This window comes from Elephantulus edwardii, unplaced genomic scaffold (genome assembly GCF_000299155.1).
Source record: "Elephantulus edwardii isolate Elephantulus edwardi_28Jun2011 unplaced genomic scaffold, EleEdw1.0 scaffold00001, whole genome shotgun sequence".
Classification (NCBI taxonomy): domain Eukaryota; kingdom Metazoa; phylum Chordata; class Mammalia; order Macroscelidea; family Macroscelididae; genus Elephantulus; species Elephantulus edwardii.
Genome location: NW_006399751.1, coordinates 31,474,563 through 31,492,658, shown reverse-complemented (window position 1 = coordinate 31,492,658; position 18,096 = coordinate 31,474,563).

The window sequence follows — 18,096 nt, the reverse complement described above, 5'->3', positions numbered from 1 at the left end:
GTTGTTTGTGACTCATAGCAACCGTATGTACAGTAGCTCTAAACTCTGCTCTATCCTGTGCCAATCGCACTGCCTCTGACACACCCATCCCGATTACCCCAGTCACTGAATCAATCCATCTCATAGAGGGCCTTCCCCTCTTGTGCCGTCCCTCCACCCTCTGGTAGCTATTGTTATTTGTATTATTGAGACTACTAAAGATAACAAAGAGGTTCCCCATTCAGAGAAATATCATGACTGTAAGATCACTGTGAGTTGAAATGACTAAGGGGTTTTATTTTGGGTCTATCAGTAAGTATACTTTGTACCTTGCAGGTCACCTCATTTTTTTTTTTTTTTAGATCAAAGTATCATTTTTGCTTTCTTTCCAGAAAGTTTTCCACTAATTGTTCATTGTGTTTACTTTTTAGGAGATTCGAAAGGCATAGTCCATAATAGAGTAAGGCTAATTTTTTTTAGTATGGTGAACAGTTTGTAAGGCAACATTATTTCCCGGCATCATTTCCACTTCTCTGGGTCATAACAAAAAAAAGAAATGAGCACCAGTATTTGTTGTGAATGTTGCACGATTCCAGAAGTTAGGGACCCTTTTTCATAACCAAAGGACAACTTTATTTTTTTCTTAAAAAAAAAAAAAAGACGTGTTAAAGTGAGAATTCTTTGCCTAAAAAGTAGGAAGAAAAAAAGGAAAATCAAATAAAAAATTGCTGTCTAGGGAGAAAGAGAATTGGAGAACTGTGACAAATCCCTGTGGGGTCCAGATTGTTGGTGCAATGAAGAAAGGTTAAAGTGAGGGGAACAATGAGAAACCAGTCATGAGCCTGAAGCTAATCATTTGGCTTTTGAACAAAAAGGGGAAAGAACCAATATTTGAGAAAGGCTAGGGAGGTAGGGAAAAAAGTGCCTTTCTTTGTCTATGAGCAAACTGGTACCCCTCTCCCCACCAAAAAAAAAAAAGAAAAGAAATTGAGTTAATAGAGTGTCATCTGAGAAAGACCCACACTATACAAATAGTTTTGTTCTCAGATTGTTTAAACAGTGTTATAAATTTACTAGTTACATTTTACTTGCAGGAAAATATTATTCTTTAATTGTCTTTTCCTTCACAATTAAAGCTACCTGATTTTTGTAAATTCAATGAGTATCTGACTGAGGCTAATGGTTTGTCATTTTCAGCATAACTAGAGATTGGTATTCTTTCCTCAGTTGCCTCAAGTCTATCAGACTTGTATATCTATTTTGATTTTTTTCCATTTCCCGTAGCTGAAAGGTAGTAAAATCTTTGAATAACTGCATGCTTGTAGAGAAAGAGAAGAGTTGTTTGGAAATCTGCACCGTTGTTGGATAACTTGTCTGTGTATCTGACATTATTAGACATCTGGATTTTATATGTGTGGAAGGTGTTCCAAAGGGTTTAGTGAAATATAATGTAAGAAAGTGTATATTAAATGGAAGTTGAGGACAACCTCACAAACTATATAAATCTTCTAGAAAACTTTGGAAATAATTGCTTGATAAGTTTGGAAATCAGCACTATCTGCAAATGAAGAGATAGATTGATGTTATACTATCATTTAAATAAAATGAATGAGAATGGGTAGGTAGAGATTTGATTTCACTGTTAAACCAGGAAACTCTGAGACAAGTCTAGACTGAAAATAGCAGTTTTAAAAGGATTTTATTTTTACTCATTTGGTGTATAAATTTATGCTACCATCTTGTAGACGCTTTTTCTTCTCTGTAGGGGCTGGAACAGAGTACATGCAGGAATAGGAAGAAATAAAAAGAGAAACCTCAATTAATTCATAGTTGCCACATGTGCCATATAAAATCTTCAAACAGCTGGTTGATTCACTTGGGGAAAAGAAATGTGAAACTCTTTAATTGAAAAAGTTTCCTACCCAATTTAGCAAAATTATTTAGCCACTAATCCCAAATACGCATAAATAGGGAGCTCTGGTGGCTGAGTGCAAGAAGCTGTGGTACGTGGTTCGAATCCACCAGCTGCTCCTCCGGAGAAGGATGGGCAATCTTCTCCCAGGCAATTAATTGCTTCAGAAGACCCACCAGAGAGTCAGCTATGGGTCTGTTCCAACTCAATGGTACACAATAACAACAACCCCAAGTAGGTACAAGTCAATATAAATAGAAAGACTAGAGCCCTGGAACCCTGAATGGAGCCTGGGGCCTGATTTTGTTGTTAGCTCTAGCTCCCTGTGCAAATTGGAGTATATCTCATGATTGAGGTTCAGCTTCTCCTGGGTGAGGCCTCTTTGAGTTTTGAGATTCTAGGATTCTATTTGTCATATTCAAATATGTTCATCATTTTAAGACAATGTTTAAAGGGAGTGAAAGTTCTTATGTAGCAGACTTTAATAGGAATGAATATATTCCAGATTACAATGGAACTACACCCGCTCATTCATTGCCATTGACTCAGAACAGACTCATAGCCAACCTTCCAGCAGGTTATCAGTGGCTGTACATTCTGTGAGAGGGAAATTGCCCATCTTTTTCCCAAGGAGCAGCTGGTGGATTCGAATCAAGCACCTTCGGGTTGGGAGTGCAACCGCCTACACAGTAGTTCACCAGAGTTCCCTATACTGGGATATAAAATGCAAAACTATCCTGAAGAAGAAATTTCTCCTGACTTTGGAATTTCATGGAAGACATCATAGATACAGATTTCACATATAGAGATGTATTCAAGTTAGAGGCAGGGAAGTGAAGCAGGACATAGTGAGACCTTGACAGCGAACAAGTTGTCAAACTATTTGAAAACTAAAAGGCCTTGCCTCTTTCTGTTTTCAAAGGAGGCAGCCTTTGAATAATTTAAAAAGCTATTTAGTATAAAAAAGACACCATCATAAAAATAATCTCTAATAAAGTTCTTAAGTAAGTGGAAATAAAAGATTAAAATACAAACCAACTTTTTTAAAAAAAAAAAATACAAACCAACTTTTATTCTGATAGCCAATAGAATCAAATGATTCCCTATAAACTGCTGAGAAAATTGGTTAAAACAAAAATTTATAAGTAAAAAAAAATAAAATTTACCAGTAATTCCAACATGCAGAGATAATTATCCCTAATATTTTATTGTTTTGGTGTACTTCTTTATGCATGAATATGTATATTTATATAATTATACAACTATTGTTCATATTATTTCATTAACTGTTTTAGAATATATCTAATATGTTTTAATATATCATACAGAATTTCCTCTTCCCATCTCCTTTTTTAAAATACTTGATTCTATGTTTCACAATATCCTTTGCCAAGAAATAGCTTTGCCCTTATTTATAGCATAATTAGTAACAGGAGAAAGTAACTGCAAAAGTTTGATCATAATTCTCATTCACTGCCATTGAATTGATTCCATAGTTATCCTCCATCATTCCATAGGTATCCTCCATCAAGCTACTCTTCCAAGAATTTTAGAAGGCTACTATCTGGTCAACCAACTGGAAGAGATCTATATTTGTGTCCATTGCAAAGACAGGTGATCCAACAGAGTAGGGAAATTATTTAACAATAGCATTAATAACAGATGAAGAAAAATCTTGCTAATTTAAAAATGGCTAGAGCAGTGCACTGACTGTGAACTACCAGAAATTTAAGGCAGATTTAGAAGAAGAGTCCATAGAACAAAAGATATTATTAGTGATATGAGAGTATTTCTTAGCTGAAAGCAGAGAATGCAAGAAATATATTTATCTGTATCTTATTGACGACCTTTGACTGTATGGATCATAATAAATTAGGTATAACATGGAGAAAAATGGGAATTCCTGAACATTTACATAGATCAAGAGGTTGTTCAAACAGAAAAGGCCTAATGGTGGATAAATATGTAGTTTAAAATAAAGTGTACGTAGGGTTGTATCTTTTCACTGTACTTATTCAAATAAATATTGTTGTTATGTGCCATCGAGTCGCTTGCGACTCATAGCGACCCTATGTACAACAGCCCTAAACTCTGCTCTGTCTTGTGCCAATCGCACCATCTCTGACACACCCATCCCGATTACCCCAAACACTGAATCAAACCACCTCATAGGGGGCCTTCCGCTTCTGCACTGTCCCTCCACCCTACCAAGCATGATGTTTCTCTCCAAGGACCTGTCCCTCCTTGCAACATGTCCAAAGTATGTCAGACGGAAAAGCCTGACTGTAAGAAGAAGATTCTACCATCAAGATTGGAGGAATTAACAACACACTTGGTACCGGTAGTCAGGAAATCAGGTGATGTGTTGCACTGCAAAAGCCCTTGGCACCTGTCCAAATTATTGAGGAGAATGGTGTCAGTTTGAAAACTAAGGTGCTTCTGATTCAGCTCACAGTCTTTCCAATCACTTGCTATGCATCTGAGAGATGGTCAATGAATAAGGATGACAGAAGAATTGATGCTTTTGAGCTATGGCAAAAGTATTGATTATCCTATGATTGCCAAAAGAACAAACAAACATTTCTTGGAGAAAGTGCAGCTGGACTGTTCCTTGGAGGCAACCATGATAAAGCTTTTGTCTCACATACTTCAGGCAAACTTGCTAGAAGAGGCTATTTCTTGGAGAAGAACACTGTGCTTGGAAAGTCGGAGGGACAGCATAGTAGAGAAAGACCCTCAAGGAGGTGGATTGACACCTACAAAGGGTTCTAGCATTTCAGGAAGTGTGAGGATGGCATAGAATAGGAAAGGGTTCAAATGTTTTTCATAGGATCACTATGGGTTGTACTGGACTCAACAGCACCTAACAGCTACAACTTGGGCAGATGCCACAGCATTTCTTGCTGTAAGAGCAGAGGACTTAAAGGATTTAACTTACTAAGGACGATTATTTTTGTATGAGTGTACCGTCAAATCAGATCTGACCGGTACAGGAGGAGATTGTCCCGCCTTCCCCGGCAGAGCATCTGGTGGATTCGAACTGTGCGCCTCTAGGATTGTAGGTGCAGCTCCTTGCCACTAGGCCACCAGAACTCTTCTTACTAAGGACGATTAAGGAATAGAAACTTCAGTATGGATTGCATCTCAAAGAAAACAAAATAAAAAAGAAACCTTCACACAGGATAAAGGAGCAAAATTAATGATGAACAGAATATCTGGAAGTTGTAAAAATGTCTTTTTACTTGGATCAACAATTATATAAGTGCTCACGGAAGAAGCAATCAATAAGTCAAACATAGCTGTACACTATTTGTAAGTCATCCTATTTGGTTATTTTTCAATATGTTTAAGAACCACTTGTCAGTCTATGAAAATCTGAATATTACTCTTCTGTTTCTGAAAGGAAAGCTTATGGGATTTTGTTTGGGATTGCATTGAATATGTAGCCTATCATGAGAAGTATTGACATCTTAAAAATATTAGCTCATCACATCTATGAACATAAGAAATTTTTCAATTTATTTAAGCCTACTTTAATCTTTTGTAGCAATGTTTTGTAGTTTTCATTGTATATCTCCTTCATAACTCTGGTTAGATTCTCTCCTTCTTGTTGTTATGTGCTGTTGAGTTTCCTGCGACCCGACCCATAAGGACCCTAAGTACTGCAGTTCTGAACCCTGCCTTGTCCTGAGTCAGTGTCACTAAATCTGACACACCAACCTCCATTGCCTTAGTTACTGTATCAATCCATCTCATCTGGGTTCTTCTCCTCCTGCACTGTCCTTCTGTCCTTCCAAGCGCAGTTCTTCTCCAAGGATTCGTTTCTCCTGGCCACATGCCCAAAGTATGTGAAATGGAGCTTCGAAATCCTGCAAAGCGAAGCTTGGTTTCACCCTCTCAAAGACTGACCTATTTGTTTTCTTGGCTGTCCATGGTATGGTCAAGACTCTTCTCCAGCACCACAATTCAAAGACATCATCAGTTTTTAATCTGTCATCCTTAGTCATTGCCCATCTCTCTAATGCACAGCAAGTAATTGCAAAGACCATGGCCTGGATTAGGTGTATCTTAGTCTCTAGACTGCCATCATTGCTTTTCAGCACTCTGGAGAGGTCCCTGCCAGCAGATTTTTTAAATGCAACTCGTCTTTTGATTTCCTGACTGCTGGTGTTAAGAGTGTTGACTGTGGAGCTGAGCAAGCTGTAATTGTTAACAACCTCAATCTCTCCTCCATCTTATGGTGCAGCCAACTGGCCTACTGGTGAGAATCTTTGTCTTCTTGATGTTAAGCTTCAATACACATTGAAGACTACAGTCTTTGACTGCAGCAAGTGCTTCATGTCTTCTTCAGTTTTAGCAAGCAAGGTTGTGTCATCTGCATAAAGTAGGTTGTTGATGAATCTTCCCCCAATTTTGAAGCCACTCTGTTTCTGCATAACGATTGAGAAGGTATGGAGAAAGGATGGATTCCTGAGGTCCTCCTGTACTAGATTATATTTTCTTAGATTCTATTATCAGTAGAATTATTTGTTTCATAGTTCTCACTGCTGTTGTATAGAAACTCAACTGATATTGATAGTATCCTACAACTTTCTAATTCCTTCTTTTAGCTCTGAAGTTTACTTGAGGATACTCTGGAATTTTCCATATATAGGCTTATATCATCTGTGAGTAGAGATAATTAGTTTGCTTTTTAAAAGATACTCATGGACAATTTTTATTGACATTATATATTTTGTAGAGTGTCTTTGCCATATTTGTTATAAAGCACACATCTTTATGAATATATTTGTCAAATATTTTTGTAAAAGAAAATAGAGAAGAAAGGGAGGAAGGTAGAAGATAAGGTTTAAAAGCTAATCTTCAGTGGTTTGTCTAAATAATTGGCACTTTCTTTTATAGAAAAGTACATACCTTTAACTTCATAACAGAAAAAGTACAGTGGATTTTTCCAATCAGCTTCTCAGTGAAAAAGAGGAAGAATATTATACTAATAAAAAAATTGAATCCTACCATATGCAAACTCTCCTATAATTTATTATAAACTTTTACCTCGACCAAGAACAATGTAAGTGTAGAAATACTTATCTAAGGCAATGACTGGATAATACATTTAATTTCTCATTGACTTGATTCTTAAAAAACATTTGTACATATTTCATCAGTGAATTATCAAGGACAAAAAAAGATCTCAGTGATATAAAGAGAAAGAAAGGATGAGATCAACAATATTTTTTACAATTAAGAATCTAACATTTTGTTAGAAGATGTCATCCTCTGGCCATGTGGCTAGATATGCATATGGTTAAAAAAATTTAATAATCTGCAACATGGAGTACAATCCACTCCAGACACTGGAGAGAAGGCATGCTGCCACTTTGGCCTCTTCAGTTTCTCTGGCTGCCAGGTTGGTCTGCAGTCTCAGCCAACAAGTGAATTAAGCCAAGAAAGGTGGAAAACCAGTTTGGTTTTGACAACAGTAATGAGATTTCACTCCTTTTCAGCATTCTTACATGCCTTTGGCAGGTGGTTGGTATACTTGCAATTTAGTCAGAAGACAAAGCAAGAACTGACTGGCTGAGGAACACATACTAGTCTTGGACATCCGAGCATCAAGTTCTACCCAGCCAAGCTCTAATACAACTGTCTACTCCATCAGGACACAACTTTTTTTTGTCTCTGTTGATTTCTTTTTAGATTCTTTATGTACATATTTTCCCTTTCTAGGTTAGCAAGAAATTATTTTCAGAAGTCAGCTTGAACAATTTATCTGTTCTAATTTATAACCAATTCATCAGCCCATGGTCTTCACAATTACTTTCTATGCATCAGAGAGTTGCACAATAACTAAGGATGATAAAAGAAGGATCGATGCCTTTGAGTTGTGGTTCTGGAGAAAAGTATTGAACATACTGTGGACTTCCAGGGGAACAACTAGGTCTGTCATGGAAATGGTGAAACCAGTCTGCTCCCTGGAGGCAAGGATTTTGAATCTTGAACTCAAATACCTTAGTCAGGGAGGATCCAGTCTTTGGAGAGGAACAGCATGCTCAGAAGGGTGGAGGGACAGTGCAGGAGAGGAGAACCCTGGATGAGATGGATTGACTCAGTGACTGGAGAAATGGGATTAAGTCTGTCAGAGATGATGAGATTGGCTCAGGACAGGGCAGAGTTCAGTGCTAAGGTACATAGTTTTGCTGTGAGTCACACATGTAACTCAATGGCACCTAACAACAATAACAATAACATATTCATTATATTTTGATGTCTTTGGACACACTTTTTTTTTTTAAGGACAGGAAAACCAGAGTAAGTATTACCAAAGTTCTAACTGTGGCCAACGTACACATTTACAGATGTCATCTTAACTTGGTAACACTAAGTTATAAATAAAGGTGTTGTTGTTGTTATGTGTTGTTAAGTTGGAGCCAGCAAATAGTTGACCCTCCAGTAGGTTTTCAGAGGCAATAAAATCACAGGGGAGAATATTGCCCATCTTTCTACAGAGTAGCTGGTATTATTTGAACTGTGTGACTTTGGGATTACCATGCAGCTTCCTAACACCAGGCCACCAGAGTTCCCTAATGAAAGTTTAGGCTTCTCTGGTTGAGGCAGATTCTCGGACTGTACTATATTTTGTTGTACTGCATTATGTGCCTGAGTGGGGAATGCAGAGTTTTTATTTCTTAGTGGATGAAGGCTGTAAGCAAGTTCAAGTAGCAAAAAACCTCAAAGTGAATGGATACAAGGGTGTCATCAGTAGTATTTTTATATACAAGATACTGTATCATTCACAATAAAGTCAAGATAGATCCTATTGTAAGTTCAATATGATTACTGCTGATCTAGCAATAAAACAGAAATGACCTGGAAGGGAGATAATGTCTTCTAAAATGTGTCACTATTGTGCTAAGGATATTGTGAAAACAATATAGAAAATAATTTATAGTGGGATGATGCTATTTAAGATGCTGAAAATTCTCAGTTATTAGACTATAGATGATTGAGGACCGATTTGTAAAGCCTTCTTAACTAAAGAACTAGTTTCTATTCCCTAATATTTTTAATCAAATGTTATTTGTCTTGTAGTGGATACATTACTGTGTATCTCTTTCTGTGACAAATACATCATTATCATTGATAAAAAGAATTAAGAATTTGAAATAATTATTTTTACCATCTTTTTCCTTGGGTGATTCTTTTTTAAAAACTTTTATAATTGTGATTTGAGTGAAAGTTTATGAAGCATATTTAATCAGTCATACACATTTTGTCACATAACATTGATTATAATACTCAGTGTATGATTAGCCATTTGTTCTTAAAGTAATCTGTTCAAACATCTTTTGAAGAGATGTGTTCAGTGAAAAACACTAAGGTCTCATGAAATCTAAGAAAAGGAAATAGAATTGAATTTCTATACTTAAAGTTAAGCATCCTTTTCTGCTTTGCTTTTCCTCTCTGGGTGCTACCTTGAAAAAAAATATTCTCCTAGTAAGCTTTCTGAGCTTATTGGTTTGCCTATTTGGCTGCTTCAACACTGATTTTAGTGGATACTTTATCTCAGAATGTATGCATAAAAGGAGCAAGGATGAAATGAAGATTGAGTCAGATATCTACTAACTCTACAAAGGAGAACCGTCCTCATCAACAAAATCCTCAGTATAAAATTGATCCCTATAAGGCCAGACATGGTGCCCCAATGTTCTTGCACCCACTTCTGTGAATTGCTGCATCCCAAATTCACTGCAAATGGCCACACAGACTCTACAGAATATCTTTACTGATAGCTGTGGGGTTTATTAGGGAAACAGCTTGTGGAGGGGAAAAGCAAAGGACATCACACAGTGGAAGTTCAGGTTCAGTTCAGCAACAAAAATGCAAAAATGCTTTGGTTTTCTCAATCATCCAGCAAACTTTTTCTCATAGCAGTCACAAGCCAGTTCTTCCTTCAATCATACATCAAGCAAAACCTTTAACTGTGCCTCTGTCTCCAGGGTTCCATCAATGTCACCTCCTCATAATCTCTCTGCAGTCTGTTTAGCTCTCTCTCTTATGCTGGCCTTGTGGCTCCTGACGATGTAGAAGATGTAGATCAATGGTAAACCATGTGTCTGTACTTAAGAAAGCTGGAGACCGTGCTCAGGAGAGGTAACGGTGGATGGCAGGTGAATCCTCAAAGATTCATTTTACTTAAACATTTCCATGTGGCCATGTAGGCAGGTCTACGGCAATGTTTGCCAGTGTTTAGGTCATAATCCCAGTATTTTTATTTTAATGCCATTACTGAGGAATCGCTATGAGTTGCAGGCGACTCGACGGCACATAACAACAACAACAACAACAACAACAACACTGAGGAATTTGGTTGTTTTTAATATACTATACAAACTTGGCTCAGAGAGACACCTCTGTATAATGTGACATGCTCAATAATTGTAAAACTAGTCACATGGACTTGAGTTAGGCAGACATTCTAAGAAGTATCTGTGTTGATGTAGACAGTTTGTTGTTGTTGATCACCATCAAGTCAAGCACGACTCATAGCGACCCTATGAACAAAAGACCTGAAGCCTTTCTATAACTATCATCATTTCTCAAAGTTCATAGCGTTTCCAGAGGCATGTTGTTTAGGAAGTGGTATGTGATCTGTGGTAAGAAATAGAATTTTTTCTCTTTCTGGCACAGCATATGTATTAACTCTTGAAATAATACATGTGAAACTCTCTAATGTTTACTTTTCTGTTCCTCTCTAGTCTATTACATTCCATTAAATAAAACCATTCCCATGTTGGCTTACTAAATTGATTTCAAGATCCACTAATGAGGGGTGTGTGGGAACTACAGTTTCAAATGTACTGGCCAATGCTTTTCTTTTTTATTGCTTTCTTTTGTAGCACATATTATATTTACAATTGGATCCTTGTAATGTTTTCTAGTTTCCTTGTAGCACACATCGCAACTATAATTGCCTCCCTTGTTAAACTGTAAACCACATTAAAGCAGAGACCATGCTCATTTTCTTTACTTTTGTATTTCCAGCACCAACCTGAGTTCTTGTCATATAGTAGATGCTCCATTGAGTTAACTATTGATAAATGAGTAAATGAACACCTAAACAGATGGTGCCCTTCATGGTCTCACCTGGATTTTTGCAAGGAAGAGATTCAGATACATATAAAATTAGCTAAACCTATGTAGTCCTGCTGACACATGGAAAAACTCAGGAGGCCCAGTAAGGTGAGAAAGGCAGACCAAAGAGCTAGATTTCTAAACAGGTACCCACAGCTGCTCAAAATGCTTTTCCCCATGGACGTTCAGTGGAAAATGTACTGTGATGGAGAAAGAATCAGTGTCAGATCTGAGCTCATCATTCTTGTTTCTTCAACTAAAATTTATTCTACTGAATGACAATGATTTTTGGTTGGATTGTCAAAATTTCACTTCTGGTGTTTTCATTTTCCCTAATACAGTTTATAATCAAGAAATACAAAGAAACAACTACATTCAGTATAAGCTTTATGGTCTCTGTTTTCCACCAAGACAAGGACATCTGGTTGAGGAGATTAATTACACATAGAACTCTCTTTCCTCCTTGCTGTCCTCCTCCTGGTGAATTCCTGACTCCCATCACATCAAGATTCATTTAACTCACCTCTGTAATTTATAGCTTCTCCATGTCTCTAGCCATTGTTTTTAAAAAAGACATCTTTGAAATTGCTGTTTTTATTGCCGCTATATCCTTTCTTTCCTAATTTGTATGGATTTTGAATCTCCAGGATAATGAAATGAACTGTTACAGTGGTTTCATCTATAGATCCACTGAATGATCTGTGAATCCGATGGTGCATTACTATAGAAAGTCATAGATCAATAAGCTTTCTATAATAATCCCTTGTGCTCATATTTATAATTATTTTTGAAGAAAGGAGTTTATATTCTAGGCCAGGGCTTTTCAATCCTTTCTAGTATGCTAGATGGACTGGTAAGGAGTGAACCTTGGTAGCCTAGCAATTACTTGTCACCCTGCTAATCTAAAGCTCAACGGTTTAAATCCACCCGCTGCTGTACAGGAGAAAGAGAAGCTGTCTCCTCCTATAAGGATTTACAGCTTCTGAAACCCAGTGGAGCCCTGTCATGAGTCAGAAATCACTTGATAGCAGTGGGGTATGTGGACTTGCAGGGGAAGGTAGAGGGAGGACGAGGTGTCCTGTTACCATGTACACTCATTCCAGCCTTTATCAAATAAATATGTGAACACATGCAGCAGATGGTAACTTTGTCCACAATTCTTGAATCAGTGCAGTTCATAGGTTTTAGGGAATAATCCTTTGCTCATCAGTCTAAGCCTCTTTCTTGCCTTAAAGAGAGTGACTCCATCTAATCTGTGCTGAGGTTACAATGAGATTTTTTGGATGACTGGGATTCTTGGCCTGTAATGTCATTTTCCCAGATTTCTCACGAAGCCATTCTCATCTCATGTTGTGCCAACTTCTGTTCTTTGTTGTATGGACAACAAACAAAATTGCTCCTAGTCTCAGCAGAAGTGTGAACACCACACATTACTATTTGTCATTCAGAAATTAAGAGGCAATGATATTTTACCTCCTATTGTACAAGTACTTTATCATGGAAAGTTTGTTTAGTTAATGAAAGTTCCTTTTCACCCATGAGAAAGATACTATGATTCTTTAAATTATTTTGTGATTGTATAAGAGACATGAATTAGCTACCAAAGATATGCAAAAGTTAATCTCTAATAACACATATTTTAGAGCACCCTGTGGTGTGTGCTTTTAAAAGTACTGTTTCTTAGAGATACTTACCAAAGATAAAGTAATCTGATAGTTAAGACTGACCCCAGAACTTATCCAGGGCAGGGGAAGGTGCAAACGAAGTCGGGTTATTGGTGAAACAAATGGTTATGTTGATAGTGATCTCTATTCGTCTATATGTAATTTTCATGATAGACACAAAGCACACGTGTTTGAAGTACATATGCTCCATCTCTCCCTTGTTTCTGTACACTTAGAGAGAAAGTGTGTGGAAATGAGATACAGATGTCAGGCTCATGGAACGCTGCCAACCTACCTCATGCAGAGTAAACGTGGGGCCCCATGCCTTAAGTTGTCAAATCTTCCTATCATTCAGTAGCACTAAAGTGTGTGCATTTATTTTCAGGAGTGTTTAGCTCGTGATTCTATTCATTTCCTCATCATTAAATCTCAATTGCAGTAGAACAGGTTGCCACAAGCTGAGAATCAGGTGAACTTCCTATGAAAATAAGTGCAGAAATTCCCAATCGTGTCTATCCTAATAAAAGCAAAAGGAAGACCTAATTACTTCTTTTAGGAAATAAAGTCATTGACAGGGCTACAGTCACACTACTCAACTGACTGTTGATGAATTCAAGTCTAAAGCAAAGCTGGCTTTCCCCAGGGCCCCCTCCCTAGCTAAATCCCATGTAAAATTTGCCTATATTGCTTTTTTTTGGATGTAGTTCTTTCACACTAAATTCCAGGCACCACTTTATTCTTTTAGGGGTCCCTACGGTATACTTAGGAACTCTGGTGAACTAGTGGTAAGGAAGTACTCTGCAATCCCAAAGGCTAGTGGATCGAATCCAGCAGAGACTCTGAAGGAGGAGGATGCCAATCTCCTTCCTTGTGATTTATTGCCTTTGACAATCTGATGGTGGGTCAGTTATGGGTCTGTTCGGACTCAACAGCAAACAACAGACTAAGTATTGAAAAAAATCAAAACCCAACCAAACCCCTAGAAATATCTATACAAGTAGCTGAATTAGAAAAAAATTGCTTTTGGTCTTAAAAAGTTTTTGTGTTTATATATAACTACTGTAAGGTAAAGGGCCCTGGTGTTTCAGTGGTTAAAGTACTCAGTTGCTAACTGAAAGGCTAGTTTCAAATCATCAATCACTCTCGAGAAAAAGGTGACAGTCTGTTTTCATGAAGATTTACAATCTTTGGGACCCTCTAGCACAGTTCTACTCTGTCCAACAGCATTGCTATGTGTTGGAATGGACAGAGGCAGTGTGTTTTACTGCAAGATACATTTTATAAGCTTTAAATTCAGTTTTTGTTTAGTTTGCATGTAGTCTTGTGTTTAATATTATCAGGAAATCTTGAACCACTTTCATCCAAATTATCACAGAAACTGGGAGTTTGGAAAAAAAGGAAACTTTCCACATTCTTACACATCTTGAATCTTTCACATGATTTCTCCTTGTTTTAGGTCCTTTCCCTCCTCTTCTTCTCTAAGCGGTGAATTCTTGTGTACCCTTCAAAAGCTAGCTCAGCCCAAATTCTGTTCTCTCCAACATTTCTCCCAGTCTCTCAAAAATATAAAAATGACCTTTGTCCTTACATGCTTCTGGCATTTTTTTTACCATATTGTAATAGTTATTTTGACATTTGTTTCTTACTAGACTTTAAGCTCTATACAAGCTTATAATCATTTATTATTCATCAATTTAATAGACTTTTATGAAAATAAATATTTCAAGAAACCCTATAAATTGGGAAGATTTTAAATACATACCCATCCACACACACAAATCAGAGAACATCAAAGTTGAAGGAAATGCTAAGTTAAAAAGAATTACCCCTTATTTCAAAGTAATCTCTAAATATAACTTGCTTTTGGGGAAAGATTAAATCACCTTGAAATGAATTGTTGACAGGAACATTTGTCCTACATTGTCACATTCAGTTGGAAACCAAGTATAATAGTTTACATCCAATATAAAACTTGGACTCCTTCAACAAGATAAGTTGATTTTCTTCTTTGCAACCTGATACAAGTTACTTTAGTACTTCATAATAGAATAGAAAAATGACTCAGGTTCACAACATGAAAAATATGCTAGGAAAGAAAAGGATTTTGCAGATAAACCGAGATCCCACAGTAAGCCACAGCCTCACAGGAAGCTATTACTGTGTGAAGAGTGATGTGTTCCCTGTGCTGAACGCTGCACAGTTGATGAGAACTAGCAACATCATAAACAACAAAACTGAAGCTCAAATCCTTCACGTGTACTTGTAATTGAATTTTTCAAGTTGTGATTTAATGTAGCAAATGGAAAAAGAGTGAAACTCTTTCAAATATAACAGCTATTGACCAAGTTTAAAAAAATCAGTAAAGCCAGTGAATATTAATGCTGGCTAGTTTTCATGAGACTGAACATAGCAAATTTCCACTGACCACCTCCCCCATTTGCCCCCAGTAGGACAGAGAGGGAGATAGGCAGTTTAATATTTGGCTCTGAGAGGGGACTGGATATAAGGCAATCTTTTAAAATTTATTTCATATAAAAGAAGTGATATTATAGAAAACTGTTGAGTATTAATCGATTTTTTTAAAAAGAGCTAAGTGAAAGCTTTGAAAAAGTGGTTATGAAATCCAGGTATTGGGGCGAGAGTGGAATAGACTTGAATTTCCAAGTCTGGAGACACTCTCTCTCTCTCTCTCTCTTTTTTTTTTTTTTGGTTAAACTGTATCCAAATGTAGTACATGTTTCTTAGTAATAGACAAGGATCCTTGGTGGTGCCATGGTTAAAGCACTTAGCTGCTAACCAAAAGGACCATTTTGGAACCTACTGCCACCACCACTCCACAGGAGAAAGAGGTGGTAGTCTGCGGCTGTAAAGATGGCAGCTTTGAAAACCTTATGGAGCAGTTTTACGCTGTCCTATGTGGATGTAAATTGAAATGGAATTGCAATTGACCTAATTGTAATGGTTTTGGGTCCTCCCCCCTTTTTGTTTCAGCATTTTGTTGTTATTGTTAGATGCTGTTGAATCTACTATGTCTCAGCAACCCATTCCTGTGCCATCCTCATCAACCTTGAGACACTCGAGACCTTGCTCGAGTCACTGTCTTGATCCATCTTGTGGAGGGCCTTCCTCTCATTCGCTGACCCTCTCCCATTCTTAGCACAATGTCTTCCAGAACTGGCTCCTTTAAATAATATGCCAAAAAAAGTATGCCAGATGAAGTTGTACCATCCCTGTCTCCAAGGAACACCCTGGTTGTACTTTCTTCAAAACATATCACATTGTGGTGTTGTTGTTGTTGTTGATTGCCTTTTAGTTGAGCACGGCTGATAGCTACGCTATGAACAAAAGGCCTGAAGCCCCTCTACAACCATCAACATTTATCAAAGTTCACAGAGTTTCCAGAGGCATGCTGTTTAGGAAGTGGAACATTTGCTGACTTAGGAACTTCTTTTACCAAAGTATCAACCCAGGTGCTATGATCCCAGTGAATCTGTTTATATGAGCAATCTTTGGATTTCCAAATGTCAAATATCTGGATTTGTTGTTAGTTAATGACATAGGTTTTACTGCTTTTTATCCCAAAATGTTATTATCAAGGCTGTCTTAAATTTGAGATAATGAATTGAACTCTGTTGTACAACTTCAAAGTCTGTCTAGTAGATCCTCAAAGTCTGAATGCATCATACTAACTTTTTTTTAATTGGATGAAACTTTCTTCCTCGTGATGTTTGGAGGTCGCTTGGGGAGTGGAATGAAGGTGAGTCCTCAAGTCTTACCTTCCGTTGGAGCTTTGGATGGAGTGTTTCCAAATACAGCCAGCAGATGGAGCAATTGACTTTATTTATACTTCTTTCTAGCCTATGCACAGGCTTTTAAGACTTACAGTAAGGGGATGTGTGCGTATACATGGGTACCCTCTAGGCGAGAATAGAGCAGCACCATAGGAATTCCAAGGCTGTAATAATTACAGAAGCAGCCAGCCATATTTTTAATCCAATTGAGTGTTGGTGAGTTTAAACTACCAACCTTTCTATTAACTGCTGAACACTTAACCACCACCATGCCGCCAGGGCTCCATGTATATGTGCACCGTACACACACACACACACACACACACACACACACACACACACACAGAACTCTGGTGGCCTTGTGGGAAGGAGCTGCATTGCTAACCTGAAGGCATGCATTGGAATATGCCAGCTGCTATGGGGGGAGAAGGAACGGACAGTCATCTCCAGTGCAATGAACTACTTTTGAAAATCCCCTGGAGGGCCAGCTCCAACTCCACAGCACTTAACAACAACATACATGTGCATACATGTACATGCCTACATGTACACACACCACCATCACACACATATACACACGTGTATGTTATTGATCCATAGCTGACTCTTCAACAGGTTTTCAGGGGCAATTAATCATGTGGGAGAAGATTGCCTATTATAATAAGCTCTCATGGCCTAAGATTGCATTCCAATCCAAAGGCATGAGATTAGAATCCATCAGCTGCTCTGCAGAAAGATGGACAATCTCCCTTATGATTTATAGCCTCTGGAAACTTGCTGGAGGGTCAGCTATCACTTGGTTCCAACTTGATTAACATAACCCTGCCACACATGCAGAGGCAACATACTCCACAGTTCATTGTGCTGCTAACTCAATGCAGGAGAAAAATGGGCAGTCTCTTCCTGTTACAATTTATAGCCTTAGAGAGCCATGGAAGGTCTCTGGAAGTCAGAGTTGAGTCGATGGCCATGGAGATATACCTATTTTTCTCTCACAGAGCAGTGGGTGGATTTGAACTTTGTAACTTATTCTTACTACCAGGCCACCAGCACACTCTCTTTCTTTCTCTCTCTTTATGTTATTTTGCATGCGTATATATACATATGTTCATGAAACTTTATATGTTCATGAAACTTTATCATCTTTTTTTCCAAGGAGCATTCTGGTGGCATCTTCTCCAAGGTGTATCTGTTTGTTCTTTTGACAGTCTATGGGATATTCAACACTCTTCTCTAACACTATGGTTCAAAAGTATCTTCTGTCATACTTATTTGTTGTCCAGCTCTCAGCAGCATAGCAAATGATTGAAAATATCATGGCATGAATAAGGTACACCTTAGTCCTCAAACTAACATCATTGCTTCTCAATAATTTTGAGAGGTCCTTGACTTCAGACTTTCCCAGTGCAATATATTTCCTGATTTCTTGATTGCTCGTATCAAGTGTGATGATTGAGGATCTAAGTAATACGAAGTTGTTGACAGATATATAAGACATCTACCTTTATACATATATGTATGTTTTTATATATGTGAGTATGTACTTATACATGTGTATATGTATGTATATATGTGCGTAGATTGTTGTAGATGTGTGTATATATATATCTATCTATCT